This window comes from Thermobia domestica, chromosome 12 (assembly GCF_964235325.1).
Source record: "Thermobia domestica chromosome 12, izTheDome1.hap1.1, whole genome shotgun sequence".
NCBI lineage: Eukaryota > Metazoa > Arthropoda > Insecta > Zygentoma > Lepismatidae > Thermobia > Thermobia domestica.
Genome location: NC_137465.1, coordinates 205,171,068 through 205,179,331, shown reverse-complemented (window position 1 = coordinate 205,179,331; position 8,264 = coordinate 205,171,068).

Here is an 8,264-nt window from a genome sequence, read left to right as displayed (position 1 = left end):
ATATTTTTGTTGCAAACACGTACAACCCCAAAACAAAGTTTATTATCCCAATTGAGAGTCTGCAAGTGTAAATTACAAATTTTATTTCACATAAAAATACACATTTTCTGAAAAAAGTTATGTAAATAAATATTTTTGACATTTTTGTAATAAATACATATTTTAAATAATTTTCCATTATTTTATTATAAATTTCACAAAGAATTGTTTTTTTGTTTTCGAAAGAAATTAACATCGGGAAAAAATAGGCTACATAAATCTATCCATTTTATTTACAAGCGATTTCCTCACTGCAGAAACAGCGTCGTCATAAATTCTGCATATCTGTGCTGGGGTAACTTGTGCCAAACAAAGAGCTTCTACAGGAGCGCATTGTACTTTGAAGCCAAAACTGAGGGGAGGACTAGTGATCGTAGGTGAAGGAGAGGTAATCTTAGGCACAGCACTATATTTTATATTGCTAAAGAAGTGTTTCGTTGCAATATGTTATCATTGCTTTCACCATCACGTGATTCTGTTAGTGTTAGAAAAGTGGGAAATGTTATAGTAGGTGTACTGAAAAATGATGAAATAATTTCCAAACAACATTTCTTGCTAGCCTCTAAAGAACTTTCAGTTACGAATCACGTGACAATTGTTAGGCCGTTCAATGAATATGTGCACATTTTGTGGCCGAATGGTATGAAATATGACAGTGTTTTGCATTTTCTGACTGATGGTGTTCCTTATGAGGGAAGTTGGTGAAGCTCTTACTGTATGCTACCCTAATATGATTCATGTGACATGTGTCGTAGATCTACATCTATTGTGTCAAAAAAATCCGAACCCTTTACCCTAAAGTGGACAAGTTAATGTCATAGGAGACAAAAATTCGTAAAATCGCCAAATGGAATTGAACTTTTCAAAGAAAAAAATCCGATCTTGTGCCTTATTTACGAGGCGGGGTACCTGACTTAATGCAGCACTATTAGGTGGAGAATTTTGAAACACTTGTACCTGTAGTAACTAAATTAAACACAGACGATGCTTCATCCATTGAAATTGTTAAAAAATTTAGTGATAGTGACTTGAAATGTGATTTGACGTTACGTTATAGTATCTCAGCTTCGTTTTTTTTTTTTTAACAACTCCTGAATTAGTAATTATGAGGATCTAGCATAATTTGACCGATTCGCATAATTTCCATCAGCTTTTGGAATAATTCCGAGCTGTGAGTCTGGCAACGCTGATGAGTTTCTTTACGTCCTTCTCACTGGACACTACGCTCATCTTCTGTAGGCATGAGGACCTCAGCATTTCTTTGTGGCATGTTTTAATTCTAAATTTGAAAACAGAAACCTCCATAGGTAAGCCAGTGTAAGTGTTCTGCACACTTATAGAAACAATACATACTTCTGTAGAATATTTTCTATACGATATAACACGTTGAATTCCGATGTGAAATGGTAACTTTGCTTTCAAAATCTTCTGAGAAGTTTCCTTCAGTGTTTTGATTTGCCAGTCTCTGTTGAGAACTTTGATAACTCCATCAAATTCTTCATGGAATTGCAGGATTTGGTAGTATTCATTGGGTGACAAAATAATTTCCTTTCTTCTGTACTCCTGAGCTCCTTCGTGGCTAAGCAGTTAGCGTACGCGCCTTTAGCGTGGGGTCCCGGGTTCGATTCCCGGCGGAAGCTCATGTAGTTCGAATTCCATGTTAATCAGTAGGTCCATGTCTCATATAGCCTCGCTGCTGAACGAGACGTTAAACTCAAAATCAACTCTTCTGTTCTCCTGCTCAACACTACCGAACACATGATTAGGAGCCATGTAGCTATGTCCTCTGATGGGAAAGAAATTATGTATAAACGTAAATTTTGTACTTCTTTCCAAAAAGGCAATGAGCATGGTCATTACAACGCTGTTCTTATTTTGACCTGGATATGAATCTGAAAAAAGATGAATAGTGGATGGACATGTTTCCATTTTTCTTTCAAGGTCTAACAGAAAATGCGACAACCCTGTACGTTCATTCATGACTTTGGTTGTGCTTTGAGAGACTGGTTCATTCTATGTAACACTAGTGACACAGAAGTAGACGTGAAGCGAGACCTTGTTGTCGGTTCGGTCATTCGGCTATGTGTTGTAGCGGATTTTGAGAAATCGCTGTGCATCCGCTTTAAAGAATTTTCACAAAACGCTCATGATTCAGCACGCTATACACACGGCACATATTGTGATTTACCAATTCTGATTTCACAGCTCGATTGGGAGCTTAAAAAGCATTAAGCATACATATCCCATACACACCTCCGTTTCTCAAAATTTGTGCTTTATCGAGTTTTGAAAAAACGTTCCTCATATTATACACAGAGTAAGGATATAGCAGCGGCGGCTGGTACTATATGTTGCATAGTTGTGCAACCGGATATTTTTTTTAATACTAAAGATATTTTTAGGTATTTAAGTAGTGTATCTGTAAAAACATAAACCTTTGCTCTAGAGCGCAAAACAGTATTGATGCATTTCTAAAAAATTAAATTTAAAAAACTGAAAGAAAGAGAGTGATATACAAATCCAGTGGCAGCGAGCGTTGCCACTGGAAGCAGTAACATTGAGCATATGGCAGCAAGTTCCTATCTCTTAACATGAGGAAGTGGATTTATTCTTGCATCGCTGCTATCCTCCCGTATTGCGCTCTTCCAGTTGCTACTTCATTCGAAACTGGTATATAGTCAGCTTCTGTAGTAGTTACGAATTCCTCTGCTTGGCAGCGCTTGACTCAATTGATAGGTTGATTGAGATATAGACGCTTGGAAGAAAGAAGTTATTCACAAAACAGAAACTCGCAAAGAACAAATACGCGTCTGGTGGTAGCAGGGGCGGATCCAGGCTGAATGTTTGGGCGAAGTCGATAGATTTTATTTTACATTTATAATACAAAGGTAAAAATTCTTGGGATAGATTTTATTTTTAAAATAAAAAAATATCCTATTCTGGGGGGGGGGATCAAGACTCGAAGAAGAGAATGTCTTACCACTGGTCTAATTCCTAGCTGTGTGTCACTCGTGCACATGATCCCGTATTCGATTTCCGGCGGAGAGCATAAAAAATTAATCTCATATCATTCACTTTCAATACTCATCTGCCTTCTTTAGCCCAAATTGCTGGAATGTTAAACTATTTTTTTTTTCATTTTCGAAGGAAAAATCTTATATTTCATGCTTCTTTATAATAGAACAGCAGACAAAATACATAGTTACTGAAAATGAACTTTTTGTCCCTTATATTCATACAAAGAAATGCTAACAAAATGCATATTGTCGGAGGAGAGAGGTGTTTCTGTACCCTAAAGAAAATAAAGCAGAAAATATTTGCAGTAGCGATGCCTTTTATTCAGAAAAACTTGGCGAGCATCATTTCAGATTTCAATGAAGTCATAGAAAAATTTGAAGCTAGAAAAGAACGAAGAAAGACCTTCCATTTTAAAATAATGCATAGTTTACTCAATAAAATAATTTTGTTAAACTGTGTGCATGAATATATGCAATTTTCTTGCTTTTTTAATTTTTTTTTTGGGGGGGGGGTTAACGATATCATTCATGGTTTACAGTACATGCTATATATTTGATTTATATTTTGTTCAATAGCATGAACGTAGAAGTTTTGTATATAAATAGTGTATAAACGTACATTGATAGTGATTGTTTGAAAAAAAAAGAAATAACATGTATTAAATCAATATTAGAGAATACACTTAAATCAATAAATATACAAATAGAGCTTAAAAGTACTTTCCTCTTCATATTTCCTGAATATTTTTTGGATAAGACTCAAGAATGCTGGGGGAGGGGAACACTTGCGCGTAACTACATACCGTACCTTTGATATTGCAACCGGTGCTTACAGACCACGAACCGCTACAGGGATATAGTATAAGGGATTTCAACTGTTCTTCCTGCTAAAACTAAATTATGTAACTGGAGACTGTCGTGCTCGAAAACAAGAACGATTTAAATCATTCATAGCGCGTGGGTTTGATACAATTAGCTACTGCAAGTAGCAGACGATGTAATTAGTTACTACTGCATTCGGTAGGGTCGCTATTATCAGTTTCGTTGCATTGTGGGAACGATTTGAAGTTGAATCGAGTATAGCAATGTTCGTAATTTGAGGAAATTTTCGTAATCTAGGGAAATTTGGTAGGTATTTTTTTGTGCAAAAAACGGAAGAAGGGAGTTTTCGATAAAACGTGAAAATCCAGGGAAATTCTCTCGCTGACTTATTGACCAATACAAATGCTTAAGTGTTTCTTTGTTCTTCAAAAATAAACAAATACAATAGCAATAGTTTGAGTGTGATTGTCCAAAATAGCAATTTGCATCTATTTTTGGCTTCTCGGTGTATGTGTGTATCTAGTTCTAGTTCTAGTTATCTCCCTTTTGGGAGATTTATAAAGAAAGTCCGGGCCTTATAGCCCAGTGGACTGCTTCACTAAATTTGTTTTAATTATTTTTGCAAACGTAGATTTGAATAAAATGGCGCGTTCCAACTTGGACGAATTCGCCTGTTCTGAGTAGATTTGTTTTCACACAATTTGTAAAATTACTTGGGGGTTAGAGGCTCACCTGCATTATCAGATCACCTGCAAGATATATTTACACCCCTTCCTGGATTCAACTCGCAATATATCCCGAATCATCAACCAAAGATCCGATCCACACTCACCTACTCTAACCCCGAGCAATTATCATACCGTCAATGAACAAGATCCTCTCACAGCTCCTATATTACCAAATGAAATCCATAACATCATTACCCGAAAGAAAAACACCGCACCAGGACTTGACTTCATATCCTACCGCCATATCAAAGAATCACCCCCTTCCATGTACTCTCTCCTCTGTGCAATATATAACTTCATGCTCAGAACTGGATATTTTCCAACTGAATGGAGTCTCCAAATTTCTAGTATTTCTGAAACCAAGAAAGCCTACCCAAGACCCCCAATCCTATCGACCCATCCAACTCACATCTACATTCAGCAAAATACTGGAACGCATTCTGGTCCGACGATTACATACCCATCTATCCATACACAATCTCTTGCCACGAGAGCAAGCAGGCTTCCGACCCAACTACAGCATCCTAGATCAGCTCCTACGTCTTAGCACAGCAATTTACAACCAGTTTAACCAATCAAAACCCTTATGCCTTGTAACCTTCGACCTAGAAAAAGCGTTCGACAAATTCTGGCACGCCGGACTGATTCACAAACTCCACAATTTCTTCCTACCTGAGCCATTCGGCTCATACATTCCTTCCTAACCGACAGAATAGCATGTTACCATCAATGAAGCCTTCTCACACCCTATTTTCCTCCATTGTGGAGTCCCGCAAGGCTCTGCACTATCACCTCTCCTTTACATACTGTATGCTGCCGATCTCCCGGAATTCCCAAATAACCTGAACCTTTTCCAATTCGCAGACGACACAGACTTTCTCGCAACAGCCAACTCCGTTCAACAGATAAACAAAACACTACAGACCAGCATTGATACCTTTGCCCGGTGGTGCTCCACTTGGCGCCTAAAGATAAATCCTACCAAAACCCTAGCCTTAGTATTCCTACCCCCTAAGTCACGTAGCAAGCTCTGGAGAAATCCCCGACTCCTAGATATCACCGTCGACGATACACCAATTCCTCCAACAAACACACTCACCTATCTTGGGATCACCTACGACTCAAAGCTAACCTGGAATCCACACCTGCAAACCATTACCTCAAAAGCCCGAAACCGACTTAACCTTTTAAAGCGATTATGTGGCACAACCTGGGGACTCAATGCACATATAACCACCAACACCTACAAAGCCTTCTTAAGACCTGTTCTCACCTATGGTCATACTGCATGGACCTCAGCAAACCACAAGTTCTACCTGAAACTAGCCATCCTAGAAAGGCACACACTCCGCCTCGCATACCGAATAAGCCTGCCCAGCCCAACGAGAGAGCTTTACGACCGGATAGATTTCCCTCCTATCCTGTTACACCTTGAAACCCTTCGGCAAAAATACATCAACAATAGAACAGAAACCGCCCATCCCATGATCCTAGACATCATCCAATATGATGGAAACCACGACTCGCCGTCAATCCATCAGGATTCACCTCTCCAACATTACATGACTTTACGCCATCTTTCCCAAGATCCCGCTACCATAGACCCTGAAATTCTAAACATCTATAGACCTCAACAACTATCATCCGACATCTACCCGTCTTATGAACCTATAACAGGATACCGAACACCCAAACATTCCTACACCAAAACGTCGAGCAGGCACATGTCTGCTCTGGCCGGCCATTCTAACTAAGGATTTCCAGGGTTTCCCTTAGTCACACCAGGCAAATGCCGGAATGGTACCGTACATAGACCCTGGCCGAAAGAACCTTCCAAATCCTTGCCCATATTCCAAAATAAAATAATAAAAAAATATAAAAATAAAAATAAAAAAACTAATGATTAAAAAAACTACCAAACCCCTCAACAAATAAATCATCCTCTCCTGATAACTCTTACTCCTCTAACCCGAAGAAAGAGCGTTACCCTTTAAACGGGATGACGACCAAAAAAAAGTTTGGTGTTATAGATGGTGTTACTGCGTAAGGCACCAAATATTTAAACTCTTTTTTTCGTTGCATCTCGAATATGCTTTTACATCACCTCTGCACTACGAGAAAATCTCCTGTCCTACATGTAAGTCACCTGGGTACTGCGTGTCAAGCACCTGTGTGCTACGTGTAAATCACCTCTGTCCTACATGTAAATCACCTGGTTACTGCGTGTAAATCACCTGTGTGCTACGTGTAAATCACCGCTGTCCTACATGTAAATCACCTGTGAACTACATGTAAATCGAATACGTGCTACTTGTAAATCACCTGCGCTTTAGGTGTAAATCACTTGTGCAGGACGTGTACGTGTACATTGCACATGTCCTGTGCACGTGAAGATGTTGAATAGGACTTTTGATGTATATGTGCATCACATGTACAGGCGTGCATTTATACAGATGATACACGTGTTACATCCGTGCAATTGTACATGTACTATACGGGCACTGTACGTGCATTGTGCTGTCTGGGTTATGTATGTTGCATGAAAGTGCAATTCTTTACAAATAATTTCATTTATGTTCAATTGCCCTGCGTGGAGTAATTTTTCAGTTATAGGAATTAATGATCCTGAAGTTCGGTTGGGGCACATTAGTACACATGCATGTGTTGTGAATTGGTACGGACCAATGTGCTCTGTACCAATCTCTCCTCCATTTGTAATTATAAGGGTAGACTACTCTTTGTGCATTTTCCATGTATCACAGTTTTCGTTATGATTAACATCAAGTAGAAAAGTTACTAATAACATGGGCTATCTCATGTATGATCGCTTAATTTCCGTAATCAAAAGATAAAAATAAATTAACCAAAACTTTCCTATTATTATATTTCCGACTTTCCGGAACTATAGGTATAGTCGATAGGTACACAAACTTTCGAATGGCAAATTGTTTAACCAGTTAGGAGCCTTGACAGCAACAATGTGAAGATTCTTGCCCCCAGATCATAACATGCGAGGATTTTAATAGGCACATGTCTAACAAAATCAACCTCAAATATATATTTGTACATGGGCGCTAAAAGCCAGCGTGTAGTAAGTGTCATATTTATTTGAATTTCAGCAATCTGTTTGAAAGTTATTCGGCGAATTTCTTGAAACTTTAATATTATAAAGGCAACCAAGAAAGTTCTGTCGCTTTTTGTGGATGTCTGTGTTCAATTGGCCCTCACACCGTAAGTTGAATTCAAATGGAGATAAGGTGAAGGTCAGTTGTTGGTGTGGATATACCCAACATCTACCTGATTGTGGCAGTTCAGTTACACAGTGAACTTGCGTAAGGTCAGAGCAAACATGGAACCTCTACAAAGAGCCCTAAGGGCGAGTATAGTGTACGAGTTCAAACCGGGGTCAAACGCAGCTGTAGCAAACGAGAAGATATGCCAGGCCTTTGTGAGAGTGTCGTGACTACGCGGACAGTGCAACGGCGGTTTAACAAGTTTAAAAACGGTGACGAAACACTGGAAGACGCACCACGTGCCGGAAGATCAACACATATACAAAATGAAGATCTTCAGGCAGCAATTAAGACGAACAGTGTCCAGACATGTGAGGAATTGAAACTACAATTCAGTGTGAGTGAAGAAACCGTTCGGCAGCACC